This window comes from Camelus bactrianus, chromosome 18 (genome assembly GCF_048773025.1).
Source record: "Camelus bactrianus isolate YW-2024 breed Bactrian camel chromosome 18, ASM4877302v1, whole genome shotgun sequence".
NCBI classification, from domain to species: domain Eukaryota; kingdom Metazoa; phylum Chordata; class Mammalia; order Artiodactyla; family Camelidae; genus Camelus; species Camelus bactrianus.
In genome coordinates, this window is record NC_133556.1 from 15,534,287 (window position 1) to 15,557,473 (window position 23,187).

The 23,187-nt window shown below is 44.6% G+C and overlaps 1 protein-coding gene across 3 annotated transcripts in view; it reads right to left on the minus strand.

Annotated features, from left to right (window-relative positions):
• The window catches only part of IL21R (interleukin 21 receptor), a 50,785-nt gene that overhangs the window by 27,042 nt on the left and 556 nt on the right, over positions 1-23,187 (minus strand). For 2 of the 3 annotated variants that reach the window (XM_010960983.3, XM_045521114.2), the window contains exon 1: positions 2,926-3,535. The exons of the other annotated variant lie outside the window; for it this stretch is intronic. The gene's annotated coding sequence lies outside the window, so the exon portion shown is untranslated. Of the gene's footprint in view, positions 1-2,925; positions 3,536-23,187 lie in introns of those variants that run through there. 3 annotated transcript variants of the gene reach the window in all.

Genomic DNA, 23,187 nt, shown 5'->3' on the forward strand with positions numbered 1-23,187 from the left:
CATCCGGGGGCCCTCAGAGGGGCCTCTGCCCACACCCCGGGGAATATTCTCAGGTTGTTTCAGAAGTTCCAAGTTTACTCAGAGCTCTCATTTGAGCTGTCGTAAAAAGTCCCTTTGGCCGAGTGCCAGGGCTGGGAGTGGAGGCGGTGGCACCTGTGAGCCAGGAGGTGGGGTTGGGGCTCCTTCCAGCTTCCCCTTTCCCCGGCCCCTCAGAGCTGGGGTGCACCCCAGGGCAGGGAAGGGAGCAGTGTGTGAGGAAGGGGCTGTGATGGGGGGACGATCCCCCTCCTTGAAGAATTATTTATTCCCCTGTCTTCATGGCTTTCTTCCCTCTGCTTGTAAATGACTCCCTGGGTGACCCTAGAGATGCTCACCCGGCTTGGCACCTCAGTTCCCCTATCTGTGAAAGGGGGGAGTAGACTCATCAGAAGAACTGTCATTTATTGAAGGTTTCGTATAGGCCAGAAGCTACACCAGGTGTTCTGGGTGATAACGAGACAATTATTACCAGCGATGCTTAAAGTAAAACATAATAGCTTCTATTTATCGTGAGCCACTGCTAAGCTCTCTCCCCTTGTAATGGCACTGGCTCTGTGTGTGCACCACTGAAAACCCAGGACCTAGGACAGTGCTCAGTAAAAACATGTCGAATAAAACCTCAACCTGAGATAGGCATTCTTATTTCCATATCAGAGATAAGGAAACTGAAGGTTCAGAAAAGTTAAGTGACTTACTCCAGGTCACAGAGGTACTGAGGGATGGAGCTGGGACTCAAACCTAGGTCTGGCTGTTTCCAAAGCCCCAGATCACAATTGGTAGGCTTTGGTGAGCCAGATCCAGCGCCGCCACAGCATCCACCCCACCCTACCCCGCCCCTCCCATCCCCCCAACCCCCACCATCTGACAGCAGAGACCTCCCAGCTGTGTGGAGAAGCCAAGCCATCATTCTGGCCTGCCTGGGGTTCTGCAAGCACTGGCTCCCCTTGCTGGGAGGAAGGATGCCCTTTCTTCCTTCTTCTCATTCATTTATCAGGTACCAGGGAGGTACTGATGCTGTGGAGAAGTTGGTCCCTCCCAAAACTTCTGGTGGCCTGCCCTTCTCATTCCCATCTTCTCTTGAACTGGCCCTCTCCTCCAGCAAGCCCCCTCCCTCTGCCCACAAGTCCCTTTGGGCTCCAATCCCCACCTCTAGGCCCATTTTCTTCCTTGTTAGGCAGGTAGGAGCCAGCACTACCTGGGGCTCAGCCTCTTATTCCCCTCACCTCTCCCAGCCCAGGGTCTCGGCCACCTCCTAACATTAAGGGCTCTTAGTTTCCTCCACTGCAGAGCTGTGAGGACCCAGACTCCCTGCCAGGTGTGGGGCAGGCAGGACCAGGGCTTCTGCTGAACCCACCACAGGGAACAGGAGATTGGGGCTCCCCCTCTGGGGTCTGCCCAGCCCCCTTGATCAGAAAGTGCCCAAGGACTACAACTCTTGGTTTTATGTTATCCTGATCAGTAGGCTGTCACCTTGAAGGTCCAAACCCAATTCTGCCTTTTACAGTCATACTTGACCTGGGGCAAGCTTCTCCCACTGAGCCTCAGTCTCCTCATCTGTAAAATGGGCTGAATGAGGCCATCAGCCTTACCTGGTGTTGTGAGGATTATGGGAGAACTTCAAGCACCTGTTACATGCTCAACGCAGGTGCCCCAGACCCCAGGGGCCTCAGAGAGGCAGGACTGTGGGTTCCCAAGCATGTCCCTGCACTTTCTACCATTCTTGGAAACTGGCCTTTCTCCTTTGTGGGCTCCAGGCTCTTCATGATGCAAATTCCCTTCCCAGGCAAGCCTCCAGACAGCAGCTTTTAGATTTTCATGCCCTCAAACCCTCACAACCAGCCCTATGAGGATGGAGTTGCCCTTGTCCCCATTTTACAGATGAGAAGACCAAGGTTCCACGAGGCTAGAAGAAGCAGAGAAACTGGCTCAAGTTCATCCAGCCATGAAGCCGCATGGCTGGATTTTGAACCTAGGTTTTCCCCACTCTACCATGTGCTTCTAAAACCCCCACACTTTCCCCCAGGGGAACACAGATGTCCTCCTAGGAGCAGCCCCTGACTTTTTAATGATCCCCACCCCTCCTGCCCTGAGTCCTCTACATCCTAAGTTCCCCTCCAGGCATTTACTCATCCGCTTCTCTGCCAGGAGTGTGTCTGCCTGTTCCTACCTTCCCCAATTTTTCTCAAGTAAAAATTCAACCCATCCTTCAAGGTTCAGCATCCCCAAGTCTCCTCACTCCCCTCTCCTCCGCACACCCAGAACCCATTCACCTCTCTAGCCATCAACCCATCCCCTATGTTCTCCTGAGATGAGGAGACAGTCTGTGCAGGTCAGGACCAGCCTCCAAGTCACCTGCCCACCCTGCTACGTACTGGTTGAGTCACCTTGGGAAAATCACTCTACCTCTCAGAGCCTCAGTTTTCATCTGTGAAATGGGCACACCAAGCCATTTTGAAGAATGTAGACAAAATAAAGGACATAAAACACAGAACCTGGCACAAAGTCAATCCCTCCTCTCTCCCCCAAACCGGCCCCATCACACTCGTGCCCACCTCTGCCCTGCTCAGCTGCCCAGAACCACAGTGAATGTCACATCATGTTCGGTCTGGAACCAGCTCTCCCCACCTCCCCACCTAGCCCCTGCCTTTTGGGAGGCTGATTTCCACAAGCTCAGGGGGCCATGTCAGCCATGCCCCTGCCTCCGTGTCCCCAGGGCCTCTAGCAGACTGACAGTAAGGCACGCCAGTCCTCCTGAGCTGGGCTGAACAAGAGACTCCAGCCCAATTCTGCTGCCTCATTGACTCCAGCTGTGATGAGGGCACAGGACCCTTCCATGTCCTCCCCCTCCCCTCCCCCACCCCAGAACAGGGACTGGAGGCAAGTTACCTGCTTTCTACTTCTCCCTCAGAAATCCATTGTGTGTGCTCAGGGCAATCCAGTGGGCTCCCACGAGTGGCAGCTCTGCTCAGCGTGGGAGTGGGAAATGGGGGTCTGGGAGAACAGGCAGGGGTTTGAGATGGGAAGCCACAACCTGCCCGGAGTCCCCCCGACCAACGGCACAGGAGCTGTCAACCAGACGGACGGCAGTTGCGTTCCCCGTCGGCAGGCTACGCAGAGGCAACGATCAGTCACATCCCAAAGAGGTCACACACTGCCAGAAGACAGAGTGTAGGGGCAGGGACCGATCCGCTGCACCAGGGATGGACAGACAGCAGACAAGTGCTGCTCAGGCAGGCAGACAGAGAGAAGTCAAGCAAACAGGCAGCTGTCCAGCCAGTCAGATAGACAGATAGACAGGCAGGCAGGCAGGCAGGCAGGTAGGCAGGCAGGCAGGCAGCCCTGTGGCTGTCAGTCACACTAAGGGAGAAGCAAGCAGACAGTTGGACCCCGAGACCATCGGTCACTCGGCAGAGACGCCAGTGGATCTGCCAGAGGCGGTGCCTGCCATCCCTGCCCCACCGCGTGCGCAGGGTGGGGAGGAAGAGGAGGATGTGGTGAGCCGCTCCCGCAGGCCCCGCCCACAGGGCCGCGACTCCTCCCCCGGGGAGTGAGAAAGCGGTGGGAGGCGGCCCGGCCCCGCGGCAAGGCTCACTGCCCTCCAAAGGTCGCCTGCTAGGAAGGCATTTGGGGCCACCAGGGTGACGTCGGCCTCCTGCGGACGGGTGACATCGCCCCCACAGGCCTCACGGTCGACCTTTAAAGGCAGGCAGGACGGCCGGGAGCCATCGCTTCTCACAGATGTGGAAACTGTGGCTCCGAGGAGTGCAAGAGGGGACATAACTGGACCCTGGAGGCTCCCGGGGGTCCTGAGAGTCCAGCTCTCGGCTCAGAGAGAAGCATGAAAGCCTGGAGACCTGCCCAAGGTCTTGTGGAGAGGCGGTGGCCCCAACCACACCACAGCCCCTCTTCCAGAGTTTGCAAGCTGGCCCTTTTCACTCATGCACACTGCCTTGCCTGGGCCCGCAAGGGTCTTAATTTGCGACCCCTCCCAGACTCTCTGCCCCTGTTTCCTTTGAATCCAGCTTCCTGCTGCAAGGCTGCAGGGAGCAGGAGACTCTCTTCCAACCCTGGAGAAGACAATCCCTTGGGCATGTCACTTCACCCTTCTGAAATGCCTCGCTTCGCCCATCTGCCAAATGGGAACACTTAATCTAAAAATATATATATACAAATTTTATTTACAAACGAAAAATAGACTCATAGATATAGAAAATAAACTGTGGTTACCAGAGGGGAACAGGTAGGAGGGAGGGATAGATTAGGAGCTTGGGATTAACAGATACACACTACTATATATAAAACAGATAAACAACAAGGACCCACTGTGTAGCACAGGGAACTATATTCAATTTCTTGTAATGAGCTGTAATGGAAAAGAATCCGAAAAAAAAAAGTATATGTATGTATGTAAAAAAATAAAATAAAATGAATCACAGAAAAAAAAAAATGGGGACACCTTGCCATTAACACACAGGAACTCAGAAAGAAAACAGAAACAAGAAATTCTCAAGAGCTTTTTCATCTTGTTGACCAGCCAAGCGCCCACGAGAGGATGGGATGTCTGAGGCAGACATTTAAGAAACCTAGGGATAAAATTCACACCCAGCAGCCTCAAAAGAAGAGCAAGAGAGCTGGTGCGGCCACAACTACACTGACTACCTTGCCTTTTTTTTAAGCACCCAGGTGTGCTCATGTACTTCCCAAACCACATGAGGCAAATGAGATTATTCCTGTTTTACAAGGGAGAAACCAAGGCTCAGAAGGGTGACATGTCACACTAGCAAAGAAGTGTCATAGCTGGGATTTGAACTGGGGTAGACCTGATACCTAAGCCTACCCCAGGCTGTGGAAATGGGCCCAAACATTTCATCCTTGAAATGTTACCAGGATGAATGGGGGCTGTTTTGTGCTGTGTGTTTTGATGACACAGGTTGGCTCAAACACACATGCCATCCCTCCTCAGCTGACTCATTTTGGGGAAACAATTTGCAGCTAAGCCACATGACCCTTCCAGAGAAAAAGAGAAAGCGTCTTGTTATTTATTTCTTCTATTTTTTTTTCTTCTGTTTTTGAGGAACTTGGTACAAATTCCCCTGTGGCTGATTTGAAGGATGTTTGCCCTAAAGACATTCTCTTCCTCACGACCGAAGCGTGTGTTCTCTGGATCATAAATCTTGGGAAGAAGCCAGCTTTTCTTTCTCTTGCTCTTGCTCTTCAGGGTGAGTTTTCTGATACCATGGATGAAAGATCAAGAGAAGGACAAGTGAAAGAAAAGAGTTAAAATTTGCTGGTAGCCGACTCTGTGCCAGGGTTTTAAGGACTTTAAACATGCATCATCTCACTTAAACCCCAGAATAACTCAAGGTAATTATTGTTACTACCATTGTCATCATCCTTATTTTACAGATAAGGAAACTGAGGCTCAGAGAGGTTAAGTGACTTGTCCAAGGTCACACAGCTGGAGAGTGGCAGAGTTGAGATTTGAACTCAGTCATTCGGGCTCCTGAGCTTACGTCCTGTCACTGACTACACTGCTTTTGGATGTATGTCAACCCAAAGATATTCAATCCTGCCTCTGGCCCTCCCTCCCATCTGCCTGCCTTCCTCCCTCCCGTTCTTCTCTCCACTCACCCACTCACCCACCTACTCACTCATCCATTCTTCCATCCACCCACCGATTCTCTCCTTCTTGCCTTGTACCCACCAATACTGAATATGCCCTTGGCGATGTACTGGGGATTCCCTCCAGAAATACACACGGGTGACAGCCCTCGTGGAACCTATATTCTAGTTGGGAGAGACAGACAAAAGGAAGTCACAGACATGGGGGAGGGTATAGCTCAAGTGGTAGAGCACATGCTTAGCATGCATGATGTCCTGGGTTCAGTCCCCAGTACCTCCTCAAAAAATAAATAAACCTAGTTACCTCCCCTACCCCTGCCAAAATAAAATAATAGTGCAATAATAAATAAATAAAATATTTTTAAAAAGAAGTAACAGACAAATTAAACGAAAATTGTACTATCATAGAGAACCAATGAGAGGTCTAGGTAGTGACAAAGAGGGGCACCCTGGATGGTTAAGAAATACCCCAGCCATAGGGGAAACATTTTAGGCAGAAGGAACCGCAGGTGCAAAGGCACTGAGATGGGAAGGAAGATGGCTTGTTCCAGGAACTTGAGAATAGCATGGGGATTACAGTGAGCAAGCAAAGGACTACTAGGGGGTAAAGTCATGGAAGTCTCACATCTTATACGTCACATGGGACCTTGCAGGGTGGGGTAAGGAAGGTAGATTTGGTCCCAAGGAGACTGGAAATCATCTGAGGTTTCATCAGAGAGGTGACTTAATCTAATTTACATTTTCAAAAGAGTCCTCCAGCTATAATTTAGGGGGTGGGTGAGATGCAACAGGCACCACTTAACTCCCTGTGTTTAAAAGGTAAGGTGCTTTTGGAAGTGGAAATTTAACAGCTGCCACGTTCTTTGCAGTGAACGTGAGTCCCCTCAGAAACAGATCTGTGTTCAGGGAAGGGTCTCTTAAGGGCCCCTCTGGGTCTGTAAGTGTGGCCCCCAAAGTCTCAAAAGAAGGTGTAATAGGATCCCTCAGCACCCTCCCAACACCCCTTAGCATTTAAAGCTGGTCAATGGGGAGGAAGTGGTTAAATTTGCATTTCAGCCAAGGGGCCTACTGGGGAAAAATAAATTGAGACAACCCCTCCTTCAACCCATTTCCTCTTCTTTATTTTTATTTTAAGAAGTTTATTGAAGTATAATTTACATAGCATAAAATTCAGCCACTAGAAGTGTACAATTCAATGATTTTTAGTAAGTTTTCTGAATCTTGCAACCATCACCACCATCTAATTTTTGAACATCTCCAAAAAGGTCCCTTGCTCCTGTTTGCAGCCAATCTCATTCCCACTCCCAGCCCCCGTAATCTCCTTTCTGTCTCTACTGATTCTCCTTTTTCTTTTCTGGGCATTCCATATAAATTGAATCTTACATTTGGTCTTTTGTGTCTGGTTTCTTTTACTCAGCAATAATAATGTGTGTGTGTAGTCCATGTTGTAGCAGGCACTTCATTCATTTGTATCACTGAGTAATATTCTACGGCATGGATATGGGGCCTTTGCTTCATTCATCAGCTGATGAAAGATTGTGTTCACTTTGTTATGAATAATACCGCTATGAACATTTCCATGCAAATCTTTGTGCAGACATACATTTCTGGAGTGGATTACTGGGTCATACGGTAATTCTACGTCTAACTTACTGAAGAGATGACAAACCGTTCTTCAAGGCAGCTGCACCATTTTACATTACCACCAGCAATGTATGAGAATTCCCATTTCTCCACATCCTTTCCAACACTTATTATTTTCCTTTTTCTTTTTAACTATAGTCATCTTAGTGGATGTAAAGTGGTGTCTCACTGTGGTTTTGCTTTGGATTTCCCTAATGGTTAATGATGCGGGATATCTTTTCATGTGCTTGGTAGTCATTTATACATCTTCTTTGGAGATCTGTCTACTCAAGTCCTTTGCCTGTTTTTAAATTGGGTTGTGCTATAGACTGTCTGTCCCCCATCCCAAAATCGTAAGTGGAAACCCTAACCCCCAAATGTAACAGTTTTAGAAGGTGGGGCCTCTGGAAGCTGATGAGGTCATGAGGTCAGAGCCCTCATGAATGGGAACAGTGCCCTTATAAACAAGACCCCAGGGAGATAAGTTGCTCCTTCTGCACTGTAAAGACATGATAGCCTATGAACAAGGAAGCGGGCTCTACCGAATCTGCTGGCACCTTGATGTTGGACTTCCTAGTCTCCAGAACTGTGAGAAGTAAATTATGTTTATAAGCTACATAGTCTAATGTATTTTGTTGTAGCAGCCCAAACAGACTCATACAGGTTGCCTGTCATTTTGTTGTTGAGTTGCAAATGTTCTTTATATATTCTGGATAAAAGACTCTTATCAGATATATGATTTACAAATATTTTCTCTCCTTCTGTGGTCATCTTTTCACTTTCTTGATAGTGTCCTTTGATGCACAAAAGTTTTTAATTTTTGTGAACTACAGTTTATCTCTTTTTTCTTTTGTTGCCCATGCTTTTGGTGTCATGTCTAAGAACCCACTGCCAAATCTAAGGACATGAAGATTTACCCTTATACAAATAAAAGATTTACCTTTATATACCCTTATATAAATAAAAGAATTTTATTGTGTTAGCTCTTCTATTTAGGTCTCTAATCCATTATATTAATTTTTGTATATGACGTGAGATAAGGGTCCAACTTCATTCTTCTCTATGTAGGTATCCAGTTGTTCCAGCACCCACTTGCTGAAGCAGCTGTTCTTTCCCCATTGAATTGTCTTGGCATCCTTGTCAAAAATCGTTGTCCATACATGCGTGGATTTATTTCTGGACTCTCAATTCAATTCCATTGATCTCTATTTCTATCCTTATACCCAATTCACACTGTTTTGACTGGCAGATTTACAGTCAGTTCTGAAATTGGGAGTTTGAGCCCTCCAATTTTGTTGTTCTTTTCAAAGATTGTTTTGGCTATTCTGGGTCCCGTGCAATTTCATATGAATTTTAGAATCAACTTTTCCATTTCTGAAAGAACAAAAGGGATTGCATTGAATCTATAGGTCATTTTGAGAAATACTGCCATCTTAACCATGTAAATTCTTCCGTTACATGAACATGGGATGCTTTTTCATTTACTTAGATCTTTCACTTCTTTCAGCAATGTTTTAGAGTTTTACACATATAAGTCCTTCATCTTCTTGAATTTATTCTTATTTTTGATGCTATTGTATATGGAATTGTTTTCTTACTTTCCTTTTTGGATTGCTCATTACTAATGTATAGAAACACAACTACTTTTTGTAGGCTAATCTTGTATTCTGCCATTTTACCTAATTTATTTATTAGCTCTAACAATTTCTTTGTGGATTCTTAAGAATTTTCTAGATGTATTATGTCATCTACAAATAGAGGCATTTTACTTCTTTTCTCGTTTCTTTTCTTTCTTTTTCTTGATGAATTGCTCTGGCAAAAACTTTCAGTATAATGTTTAATAGCAGTGGTGACAGCTGGCATCCTTGTTTCTGATCTTAGGGGGAAAGCTCTCAGCCTGTCATTCATCAAGAGTGATGTTAGCTGTGGGTTTTTCACATACGGCGTTTATGATGCTGAGGGATTTCCATTCTAATCCTAGTTTTCTAAGTGTTTTTTATTATGAAAGGGTGTTGAATTTTGTCAAATGGTTTTTTGCATCAGTTGAGATGATCATGTGGGTTTTTTCTTCATTTTCTTAATATGGAGTACTACACTGATTACTTTTCTCAGGGTAAACCACCCTTGCATTCCGGGGAAAAACCCTACTTGGTCATGGTGTATAATCCTCTTATATGTAATAAGATTCAGCTTGCTGTTATCTTGTTGAGGATTTTGCATCTATATTCATAAAGGATATCAGTACATAGTTTTCTTCTGCTGTCTTTATCTGGCTTTGATATCACAGAATGACTTAGGAAGTGTTCCCTCCTCTTCTATTTTGTGGAAGAGCTTGAGAAGGACTGATGTTAACTTTTCTTTAAATGTCTGGTAAATTTTATCAATGAAGCCACCTGACTCTAGACTTTTCTTTATTAGAAGGTTTTTGATTACTGATCCAACTTTTCCCTTATATACCTGCTTAGATTTTCTATTTCTTTTAAAGTCAGTTTTTGTAATTTATGTCTTTTTAGGAATTTTTCCATTTCATCTAGGTTGTCTAATTTTTGATATACAATAGTTCACTACCTTATAATCCGTTTTATTCTGTAAGGCTGGTAGTAATGAGCTCATTTCCATTTCTAATTTTAGTTAGTTGCATTTTCCTCTTTTTTGCTTAGGCCAGCTAAGGGTTTATCAATTTTGTTGATCTTTTCAAAGAAAAACAACTCTCGGTTTTGTTGATCTTCTCCATTGTTTTCCTATTCTTTATTTCATTTGTTTCCACTCTAATCTTCATTAATTTCCTTCCTCTGCTAGCTTGGGGTTTAATTTGCTCTTCTTTTTCTAATTCCTTAAGGTGTATGGTTAGGTTACTGATTTGCAGTCTTTCTTATTTTTTAATAAAGTCCTCTGTAGTTCCACATTTGATGTTTCGCTCTGCTTTCACTGTACCCCATATGTTTTGGTATGTTGTGTTTTCATTTTCACTTGTTCCTCAGTATTTTCTAATTTTCCTTGTTACTTCTTTGACTCATCGGTTGTTTAATAGTGCATTATTCAATTTCCATGTATTTGTGAATTTCCCAGTTTTCCTTCTGTTCTTGATATTAAGCTTCATTCTACTGTGATCAGAGAAGATGTTTAGTATAACATCAATCTTTCAAAATTTATTGAGACTTGTTCTGTGCCTTAAAATCTGGTCTATCATAGAAAATGCTCCATGTACACTTGGAGGTCACTGCTGTTGTTAGATGTCATGTTCTGTATATGCCTAGATGTCCGATTGGTTTATAGTATTGTTCAAATCTTCCACTTCATTATTAACCTTCTAACTAGCTGTCCTATTCAGTATTGAAAGTGGAGTACTGAAATCTCCAACTATGATTGTAAAACTGTCTATTTCTGCATTCAGTTCTTTCAATGTTTGCTTATTTATTTGGGGGCTCTGCTGTTTAGTGCATATATTTTTATAATTATTTATCTTCTTGACGAATTGACACTTTTGTCAACATATAATATTTTTCTTTGTCTCTAACAATTTTGACTTAAAACTTATCTTACTGATATTATTATATCCACTCCAGCTCTCTTCTGCTTACTATTTGCATGGAATATCTTTTTCCATCCTTTCACTTTCAACCTATTTGTGTCTTTGGATATAAAGTGAGTCTCTTGTAGACAGTGTATGGCTGAATCATGTTTTTCATTCATCCTGACAATCTCTTTGTTTTAACCAAGGCGTTTAATCCATTTATATTTAAAGTGTTTACCGATAAGGAAGGATTTTGCCATTTTGCTATTTGTTTTACATATATAGTGCCTTTTTTTATTATTCAGTTCCTCCATTATTCTCTTCTTTTGTGTTTGATTTTTTTCTAGTGTGCCATTTTGATTGCCTCCTCATTCCTTTCCCATATATTTTTAAGCTATTTTCTTACTGGTTACCTTGTGAATTATAATTAAAATGCTAAATGTATAATAATCTAATCTGAATTGATACCAATTTAACTTCAAAAGTATATGAAAACTCTGATGTATGCAGCTCTATCTTTCACCTTTTTACATTGCTTTTGTTATAAATTACATCTTTATATATTATGTGTCCACTAACACTGATATGTAATTATTATATATGCATTTATCCTTATATCTTGTGGGAAACAAAAAGAGACATTACAAACCAAAATATAATAATATTGGCCTTTACATTTACTTTTGTATTTACCTTTACTGGTGTTCTTTATTTATTCATATGACTTTGAGTTACTGTCTGTGCCCTCTCATTTCAGCCTGAAACACTCCCTTTAGTATTTCTCATAGGGCAGGTTCTGATCTTGGAATGTCTTAAATTCTCCTTCATTAAGTTTTGCCAGATACAGAAGATAGATTGGCAGGTTTTTTTTTTTTTTCAGTACTTTAATTATGTCATCCTTTGCCTTCTGACTTCTGTGGCTTCTGATAAGAAATCAGCTATTAATCTTATTGAGGATTCCTTGTAGGTGACACATCACTTCTCTCTTCTGATTTCAAGATTCTCTCTTTGTCTTGCAACGGTTTAATTATAACATGTCTTGATGTATATTTTTCTGTGTTTAACCTAGTTGAAGTGTGCTGAGTTATTGAGATGTATAGATTCATGTATTTCATCAAATTTGGAAAGTTTCTCATCATTGTTTCTTCAAATATTCTTTATGGTCCTTTCTCTCCTCTTCTTCTGGGACTCTTATAATACGTATGTTAATATACTTAATGCTGTCCCACAAGTCCATTAGGTTCTGTTGATTTGTCTTCACTCTTTTTCTCTCTGTGCACCTCAAACTGGCTAATTTCAATTTGCCCATCTTCAGTCACTGATTCTTTGTTCAACCTGCTTCAAATCTGACACTGAACTCTTTTGGTAACTTTCTCATTCCAGTATTTACTTTTCAGCTCCAGAATTTCTACTTGGTTCCTTTTTATAATTTCTGTATCTTTATTGATATTCCCTATTTATTCATACATCATTGTGGTTTCCCTTAGTTCCTCATCCATGGTTTCCTTTAGCATTTTGAGCATATTTAAGACAACTGACTTAAAATCTTTAAGTCCAATGCCTGGACTTCCTCAGGGACAGTTTCTATCAATTTCTTTTTTGTTCCTTGTGGATGAGCCATGATTTTCTATCTCTTTTGTGCCTTTTAAGTTGTTGCTGAAAACTGGGCATTTTGGATGTTATAATGTGGTAACTCTGGAAATCAGATTCTCCCCTGCCCCTCTGCCCCAACAGGGATTGCTTTCGTTGTCTGTTGTGGCTGCAGCCATCCATTTGTTTAGTGACTTTTCCAATCTATTTGTGCAAATACTATATTCCTTGTTGTGCATGTTCTCTCAAGTCTCTATTCCATGACCTCAGCAGTCAGCTGGTGATCTGTTAGAGATTTTCTTTAACACTTGGTGCCAAAATGAAAAACGCAAAACAGAAACAGAACAAAACATATTTTCTTAGTCTTCACAGATTGGCTCTGAGCTGCGGCATGTCTTCAATGCTTAGCCAGGCTGAATACAACTATGTCTTAGCTTTCACCTTCACTCTTCATGTGCTTGTAAAGAGCCCAGAGATCAGCCAGAGGTGCAAGCCTGGGGTCCTCTCAGACCTTTTCTGTACATGCATTCAGCCCTGGGCATATGCATTGTACTCTAGATCCCCTGGTAAATGTGGAAGCCTTTCAAAGCCCTTGTACATTCCTCCTTATCCTCCTCCTTCACAGGCTTTTTGGTCGGCCTACTGCTTGTTCTGTCCATCATCCCTTGCCCCACTGGGTAGCACAGTCTTTAAATTATTTCAACAGACACTGCCTAAGAAGCAGCTCCAGCCCTGAAAGAATTTCAAGGCGGGCAAAACAAAGGCAAATGCCTGAGCCAATTCCTCAGGAAGCTACCAGACAGATCAAAAGATACAACCACAATTCTTTGAGAATAAGGTCTGTATTGCACATTCTTGTCCCAGCAAATCACACCAAAAATGCAGACTACTGTTCAAACAGCCACCACTGAGCTGGAGAATAGGAAATGGTGAGCAGACAAGCAAAAATGCCACATCATATTTGTACCAAAGATGAGGAGTCTCTTTCTTCATTATGCATTCCGCTGGTTGCTTTAAAATTTTGAATAGATTCCAAACTTCCAAAAAAAGTTGATTCTGACAGTTTTTAGCAGCTTAATTCTTGCTTCAATGGAAACACTGATCCTTGGAATTCTCTAAATTTTAAAGTTTATTAAAATCAAATCTACCTTTTTTTTTGGTCGATTGCACTTTTGGGGCCATATCTAAGAACACTGTGCCTCCCCCAAGGTAACAAAAATTTTCTTCATGTCTTCTTCTAAAGGTTTTATTGTTTTACTTATGTTTAGAATTATGATTCATTTTGAGCTAATTTTTATGTATAATGTGAGATATGATCTAAATTTATCTTTTTGCATGTGGATATCCAATTGTCCCAGCATAATATGTTAAAAAGATTATCCTTTCCCTGTGGGATTACCTTAGCACCTATTCTGAAAATTAATTTACTGTAAATGTACAGACTTAGTTCTGGACTCTATTCTCTTTCATCACTTTATATCTATATGCCAGGACCACACTGTCTTGATTATAGCAGCTTTGTAGTAAGTTTGGAAATTGGGAAGTGAAAAGTCATCCAAATTTATTCTGCTTTTTCAGAATTGTTTTGGCTATTCTGAGTCTTTTAAATTTCTATATACAATTAGGATTAGCTTGTTAATTTCTGTAAAAATAGCTACTTGGATTTTGACAAGGATTGTTGAATCTATATTCAACAATTTGGAGAGATGTGCCCTCTTAAAAATACTGTGTCTTCTGACCTACATACATGAACTAGCTCTCCATTCATTTAGATCTTTTAAAATTTCTCTCAGACACATCCTTCGTCATCCATTTCCTTTTGAGGCCCAACATTGCGGGGCTCCTCTGGTGGACCAAATGGTCTGCTTAGGGCCTGAGCCAAGGAAGGGCAGGAGGCGTTTCACTGAGAATTCCCCATAGAGGATTTATAGCAGGAGGGCTGGGTTGTGCACACATGTAGCTGAGACCAAGAACTCTTCTATTCTGTTACCCTGATAATATGGGTTTATTTCAAGAACAATGGCTTAATATAAAGGAAAAACTAATAAATAGTACCTTCAATTATGAGTAACCCAGAAGGGATATGATCATCCTGTTTTAAAGACTCACCTTAAGATGTTTCAGGTTCTGGACCAGTAGGACTCTCATCCAAGCAGATAATAATGTCTTAGAATTTTGTAAATCTCTCCCCTAAATTAGTCTCCCTGATGGGCTGATCAGATCCCCCTAGCCATCGATCACACTGACTGCTGTTTGAGGCAGGATCGGTGTCTTGGTTGGGTTCCCCCAGAAACAATTTCTAAGACAAGGATTCAAGTGCGAGTGGTGGATTTGGGAGGTGGTCCCAGGAAACAGCTGTAGGGCAGTGAGAAGTGAGACAGGGGAGGGAACGAAGCCAACAGAGAGTCTTAAGGAGCAGGTTACTGCTGTGGCAACTGGAACTTAATCCAGTTAATTACTCCAAACTGTCCCAGATGAGGAACAAGGAAGCTGGGGTATTACTTCACTAAGACCCCACTGATGGTTAGAAGAGGGCTGCTTCCAAGGGCAATTCTAGCTGGCCAACTGTGTGTACCTGCAGCCAAAAATAAGCCCTCAGACTGCCAGTTGCAAGTATTTGCAATAAGAATGCCTCAGTGTGTAACGTTGAGACTGTGAGGGTGAGGCTCCAACATCTGCAAATGGCAGCAACCACTAATTATCTCCCAGCTTCCATCCTGCCCTTCTTCCTCATGTCAGAACCACAGTGTAATTCTGGACAGCAACATGCCCAGCTAACATACCACTTCCCAGCATCCCTTGCAGCTAACGATGGGAGTGTTCAGACGGAGCTTCTGAGATCACCCTTTGGCCCTTCTAGTCTTCCCGTTCTTCCATTTGCCTGTCTTACTAAAGTGTAGATGTGATGGCTAGAGCTCTAGCAACCATTTGGAACCAAAGGGAAAGACCAAGACAACCACAGAGAACTCAGCATTGATATCACAGGCCATGAACCAACGTCAGTAGCGACTTGCCTCCGGGCTTCACATGACGCAGGACCGTTAAGTGTTTCAGCCATTGTGGCTGCACTGTTACACCACCTGAATGCAAATGCTAACCACACAAGGGGCTCGAATGAATAACAAAAACAGAAAGGGGCTCATCTGGATACCCAGACTGGTGGAGCAAGTTACGCCAGGTACGTATAAAAAACTGACAAAGTTGAAATGAACCAGGAAGAGAGGGTTACATTAATCATTTACAAAATATTGATAACATGGAATACTCTGCAGATATTAAAGCAGCGTGATTAATTTGTATATCAATGTAGATGATATAGAAATAGATATCCCTTACTATTTAAGATCAAAAGGGGTACTAGAATAAGTAAGAAAAATCAGGTTTTGTGTATAAGTACCATGTGAAATTTCAGAGTCATCCCTTTATAAGGAGGTGCCTTATAGTTTAAATTTTCTTTTAAGTTTTTAAAAATAAAAGAAGATTGGAACATTTCCACTGGGAGTCTTGAGCTGCCATGTGAGAAATCTATGAACTCTGAGATGGCCATGCTGTGGGGACGCCAAGCCGCACAGAGAAGTCATGTGTAGGTTTTCTGGTCGGCTGTTCTGTCTGAGTCACCCTGACCCAGGTGTCAGGCCTGCAGGTAAAACAAGCCATCAGATGATTCGAGCCCTTAACACCCCCCTAGCCTTCAAATCTCCCTGGCTGAGGTCCCAGACACCCCGGAGCGGAGACAAACCGTGCCTGCTGTGTCCCATCCAAACACCTGACCCACAGAATCAATGACCATGACAAAATGGTTGTTTAACACCACTAAAAAATAAATAAATAAATAAATAAATAAATAAATAAATAAATAAATAAATAAATAAATAAATAAAGTAAGGGGAGGGAATGTAACCTTGCACTCTTTCCCCTTCCTTCCTCTTGCTCCCTGGAAAGTGGACGTGCTGGTGGCTGTCTCGGATGATACAGACCAAGGTAATATTCTAAGGGTGGCTGAGCAGCAAAAGAGAAGGAGCCTGGGTGCCTGGGTGACCTCATGGATCACCACTGAGCCCCGGACACCTCCCTCCCCACTGTGACATGTTGAGAGAAACCTCTCTTATTTAAGCCACTATCAACTTGAGTTTTGGGGATATGCAGCTGATCCTGTATTTGAACTAATACTCACGGATACAGATTTGGATACAGATGTGGATGGAGACACAGAGGTAGACACAGATGCAGACAGAATCCTGACTGATGGATCAATGCCCATCAGGGGCTTATCATGGAGGAAAAAAGGTGAAACCTGACACTGGAAGCTAACAATCTCTGTCATACCCTAGAAAAGAAACTAAACGCATTTTACTACTCAGGGCCCATCCGTAACAGTGTTACTTCAGTGGTAGTTGTAGAAAACCTAACCAAGCAAGCTCAGCAAAGTTGGGCACGCACTGCAGCAGGTGGGCAAAGCTCAGAAAGGGATTCTCTCCTTCTGCAGCCTGGAGAAACCCTGGACTCCTGGAAACCCTGAACTCCCAACTCACCAGCTCTGCAGTCAGAGTGGAAAGGAACTGTTCCCATGGACTCCAGCCAGAAAAATTCCAGGGAATTATCTGCATTGGCTTGGCCTGAATCACAAGCCAATCTGTGTGCCAGTCTGGGGTCAAGGATGGCTCAGCCTGAGTAACTTGGAAATCCCTGGACCAGTCACTGTGGCCAGAGGGAAGGAGGCTTTGATTGGGTAACCGGCAACCCACCTCTGTGGTTATCAAAAAGAAGACGGTGCAAGTACGGGGTTATCTGTGCGAAGACTACAGCCACCACATATACTAATATTGCTGTAGACTGAATTGCTTCCACCCCCCTCCCCCAGTTCATACGCTGAAGCCCGAATCCCCAGTGTGATTCTACCTGCCCTTCAGGAGGTAATTATACTTAAATGAGGTCAGAAGGGTGGAGCCCTAATCCAGTTAGACTGCGGTGTCATAAGAAGAGGACGAGGCACCAGAGTTCTCTCTCCCTCCACCTTGTGAAGGTGCAGTAAGAAGGCAGCTGTCTGCAGGCCAGGAAGAGAACCCTTACCAGAACCCAACTGTGCTGACTTCCAGCCTCCAGAACACTGAGAAAATAAATTTCTGTTGTTTAAGTCTACAAGTCTATGGTAACTTTTTTATGGTAGCCCAAACAGACTAAGACACATTTCTCTGTATTAGTCAAGGTTCTCCAGAGAAACACAGTCTTGACTAATACAATTATTAATAACAAAAATAGCAAAGTTGTTTACATTTTAGGGGAACTTACCATCTATTAGGTACTGTGCTAAGATATCACAATCACCTTTTAATATCTCCATTTAGACTCAAGGAAATGGAGATGTGAGAGTTTAAGCAACTTGCCCCTGATCGCGTAGCGCTAGTAAGTGGTTAAGGCAGTATTTGAACCTGGGTGGTCCAGCTCCAAGTGTTAACAGGGCTACATCCAGGTGGTGAGAATTTTTATTTTTAATTTTTTGTACTTTTCTGTATTGAGTTTTTAAAGTGATACATTGCTTCCGAAATCTGAGGAAAATAATCAAGCTATTTCCATTTGGGGAATAAAAAAAGGACGGCCACAAGGCACCTGCATGCCAGGGACAGGGCATAGCAAGAGGGGAAGGCGTTAAAAATGTATAGAGATGTGAGTCATCGTCCTTCCAGAGACACTGACCGAGGATGAGTGCAACGTCCTTTACTTCAGGTCAAATAGTCAATTTCACATGTAAAAGGGTGACAACAGGATGCAACATGTGCTTGGGGATTTTTCCCAACGTCAAGTGTGTTCTGTTCAAGAGAAACTGGAAGCCCCCGAGGCTGAATTAATAGAGGTGTGGTGCCAGAACAAGGGAGGTTAGCCTCACTGAAGTGGCCACACCTGCAGTCTATGTCTAGATCTGGCCTTCCGTTTTTAGGAATATGGGCGAACTGAGGATATTCAGAAGAGGCAACCGAGAAGGTGGTGGGGAGGGATATGAAGAGGGTCTGAAAACCAAGAGAGAGAAGACGTATTTAGCTCAAAGAAGAGAAGATCCAGGGTGGGGGATGTGAGAGCTGACCTTTAGGTCCAGACCAGCGCAGTCAGAGTTGCCTAATTACCGTCAATGGTGAGCTTCCTGTCCCCGGTGGTATGCAAACCAAGGCTTGGCCACCTGTTGATGTGGGTATATGGTTGGACTGATTGCATGTGTGGTTGGACCACAGGGCCATAAAGGCTCCTTTCATGCTGAGTGTCTGTGAGGCTCTGATTTTTGGAAAAGATGTGGGAGGGCTTACCCTGGAAGGAGGGTGTTATGGATTGAATGTTCGTGTCCCCATCCCCGCCCTGAAAGTCACATATCGCAGCCCTAACTCCCAGTGCGGCTGTGGATGGAGACGGGGCCTCTAAGGAGGTCGTTAAGGATAGGATTGGTGTTCTTGTAAGAAGAAACACCAGGGAGCTGGTCTATCCCTCCTCACCAAGGAAAGGCCATGGGAGGACCTGGCAAGAAAGCAGTAAGCGAGGAAGCGGGTTCTCACCAGGAACTGAATCAGTCGGCACCTTGTTCTTGGACTTTCCTCCCTCCAGAACTGTGAGAAATACATTTCTGTTATTTAAACCATCTTGTCTGTGGTATTTGTTGTAGCAGTCGGAGCTGACTAAGACAGAGAGCTCCTGCGGCAGCTGCTGACTGCTGAGGAGAGTCGCCCATCTCTCCCCTGTAGTCTCTGATTTGTCTCAGTTAATAAAACCGATCTTTCATCACTGTCAATGGTCTCAAGTCCAGTGGGGAAGGGACACACGGGACTCAAAGTAAAGCAGCTGGGACAGTGGCATGTGGTGAGTATAAGACTGACTTTTTTGGGGTGGGGAAGGGCTTTCCAGCACTAATTTATTCTTCAGGTAATTGTGTCCTGATTTTTTCTGTCCTGTTTCCCAGGGAAGCACATGACCCTGTCCTAAGCCAATGTACTCTATTCCCAGGCCATATTAATTAATCCAGTCAGAGTATCAGTGAGAACCAGTGAGACTCCATGAAACTTGTGATGAGACAATTAGGGCAAAGACTCCAGACTTGGAGCAGAGAGGCTGTGCTATCTGTAGCTACTGCAGATAGCTTGTGGCCCCAATGAGAGAACTTGCCACAGAATGGAGTCAACATACAGGAAATGACCCAAGAGATGAACTGAGTCATCAGGAATCAGGACCCCTTGATCCAGCTGTGCCTGAAAGCCAGACATTTTAGTGAAATGAGACAGTAAGTTCCCTTTTGGTTTCAGCCAAAAGGATCAGTTTTCTTTCACTTGAAACTGAAAGAGTCTTGACAGATAGGTGACTTTGTGTCCTAAAAGTGCTATTATGAACATCTTTACAAAGTGCCTTGGAAGCCGAAAAGAGGCAACTATTAATTACATGCCTGGAGTGGTATGGAGGGAGTGTCCAGGGAAGGCTTCACAGAGGAGGGGCCACTTGAACTGGACTTGGAAGGATGAAGAGTAGTTTACCATGATGAAAACATAAGAAAGGCCATTCCAAAGGTTTTCAAAGCCATGGTTGGGGAAACCAAGAAATCCGCTTTTAAATCACCAAAGGGACAAGGAGAAAAATCACAGTGGAAAAATTAGAATGCATTTTGAACTGAACGATCTAAAAAGCACATCTCAAAACTTGTGGGTTGCAGCTAAAACAAGACTTAGAGGGAAATTTGTAGCCTTAAAAATGCATAAATTAGGAAAGAAGAAAAGCTAAAACTGAATGCTTGGAACATTGAACTGGGAAGAAGAGCAGCAAGATAAACACAGAAGGAAATAAAAGAAGGGAAATAATCAAGATCAGAACAGACTGAAAGGAGAAGGAAGCATGCCCTGAAGACGAGCAACCAAACTCCAAGCAGAGACACAGGTCTTCGGGGAAATGAGGGCCCTGGTGTGGCTGGACATGAGGGAAGTGGTGAGGCCACAGACTGGAGGGGAAGGTGGTACCCAGAGCCATAGAAGGTTCCCAGCAGCGTAGTGAGCTGCGGACACATTGGGCCTTTGGAGACCATCTGCAGATTGAAAAAGGAGAAGAAAAGCCACAAGGATGTCAAGTTCAGTTTTCCAGGAACCAGCCTCTGTCACCACAGCTGCCGGCTGCCTACTGCCATCTTGGCACAGGCTCACTTCTGGTTCAGGAAGAGGCTCCCAAACCCCTTAGGTGGGCTCTCAGGAGGCCCTGGAAGGATGGGGGAGCCGGGTCTCTGCACCTCAGCACTGTGGACATTTGGGCTGGGTAATTCTTTGCTGTGGGGCTGTCCTCCACATGGCAGGATATTGAGCAGCTTCTTGAGCTGCTAGATGCCCTCAGCAGCTCCTCCCAGTTCTAACAACCAGAAGTGTCACCAGACCTTGCCAAGTGTCTCCTGGAGGGGACACTTGATTTGGCGTTGTGGTGGGAGGAGTGCTGGACCCACAGTTTTACCGATGATGATGATGACGTCTCAGGGCTGAGTCACCCTGGGGGACATTTCTTCTTTTGAAAATGCAAAATGGGGCTGGGAAGACCCCCCTACCTCATAGGATAATAACAAGGATGCAATGAAGTCATCATGCCTGGCAGAGCAGGGGCTCAACAGTGGAGGTATGATTAAGCTCCTCAATAATAATTATTCCACCCGCCCCTGGGACCAGGCTGAGGTGGGTGGACCGCGTGTGGGGCTGGGTTCCCAGCCCGGCCTCAGCACAGGGTCATCTTTGCTTCCTCGCCTTCTCTCATCACCCTGAATCCACCCACCGGTTCTACCTTCAAAACACACTCACAACTAAATTAGGGGTTGGGGATTAACAGACGTACATTACTATATAGAAAACAGATAAACAACAAGGACCTACTGTATAGCACAGGAAACTATACTCAACTTCTTATAATAACATATAATGGAAAAGAATCTGAAAAGAAAAATATATATATATATGTATGTTGCTATATAACTGAATCACTTTGCTGTATACCTGAAACTAACATTGTAAATCAACTACAAATTCTGTAAATTCAACTGTTAATTCAATCAAAAAATTAAAAATAAAATCTAGAAGCTAATAAAATATTTTTTAAAAACATAAAAGGGAGCATCCTAACTTAAATAAATTAGACTTTGTGAAACTCTCAAAAAAAAAAAAAAAAAACCCACACCTAGAACCCACGGCCACCACCTGGCCCAAGCCCCCAGCATCCCTGACCTGGACGATTACAGCAGGCTGCTAATTGGTTTTCCCACGTCTGCCTTCGGACCTTCCCCGCCAAAACCATCCTGTTCTCCTCCCTGCAGAGTGGTCATTTAAAACAGAAATCAGATCACATCACCTCCACGTTCTGAGTCCTTCATAGCCCTCCTGGCTTTCGTAGAATAAACCCGAAGTCCTGACGGTGGCCAGCAAGGCCCTCCGTGGCTGGCCCCCACCACCTGTGAAGTCATCTCCTCCTACCCTCCCTCCCCCTCCCTGCTCCAGGCACGCTGGCCTCCCTGTCTGTCCCCACGCTAGACATGCAGCATCATTAAGGCAGAGATTTGTCTGTTCTGTTCACTGCAGAACCGCCCCACCCCCATCTCCAGAGCAGAGCCTGGCACGTAGTAGGTGCTCATGAAAAATTTCTTGAATGATCAAATGCATATTTCAAGGCCCTCCTCTCCACAGCCAGCCCCATTCCACCTCGACTTCAGACTTACTCCAAGAAACAGGCATCCCAGCCAGCCCCAAGTCCGGCTGGCCTACAGATGACAGACGAGGTCCTCTGGTCTCAAACGCCATGCGTGGCACACAGGGCTGTTTTCCCCTGCAGTTTCCTCTCCCAGCTCACTCACACTCTGTCTCCAGCCGGGTTGGGCTGTTCCTCCAGACCTTTGCCTGTGCTATGCCCTCCACCAGATGATGCACTCTTGCCCCCACCATCTCCCAATCAACTGGTTCTCATCCTGCAGATTTCAACGGAGATGTCACCTCCTACAGGAAGCTTTCCTTGATGCCCCGAGACTAGGTGAGTCATCCCTCCTTTGGGCCCAAGCTTCCCTCGTCATGTTGTGGACCACACTGCCTTACTGGGGCTTATATATTCAACCACAAGTTCCATGTGGGCAGGGACCAGTCTTGGCTCCCCCAAGGCCTAGAATAAGACTCAAGAAATGTGATTCGAATGAATCAGTGGATAATTGAACACTCTGGATTAGCCTCAGAGCTCACTTCCTGCCCACCAGCCCCTCCCAGGGCCTGGGCAGCAGTGATGGGAAGTCCCCCATCCTCCTTAATCACTCTGACTGGTGTCAGTCTCCTCTGAGCTACAAAGTTCCCTTTCTGAGCATGATAGCTCTTTTTAGACCCCTTAAAAGGCACCTGGCTCTTTCCATTTTATGGTATGAGTAGAAGATTCTGGCCTAATGAACCGCTAATGGGCACACCCAGGGCCACCCCTAATAGAATCATCGTACGCATATCCTGGGACCACCTTTCCTCAGAGTGAGTTCTTCACCCATCATCTCATAGCTGCCTCCCCAGAGCCCAGGGAGCTGGTCTTGCAAAGACTGACCTCTCCAGGCTGGGAGGATGGAGTCAGGTGACCAAGGAAAGCCCAAGTTCTCCTCCATGAGTCAGGTGGAAGGACAGCTGAGGAGAAGGGGCTGTGATGCTCAGAGCCCAGTTTGCCCCACTTCCACCCGCTTCCGATCATCTTACACCAAGACACAGATTCTTTCCCCATAACCCACATGCAAATCTTAGTGCTCAGCAGAGACGGTCCTTCTCTCTCTGGGACTGGGGTGAGGACAG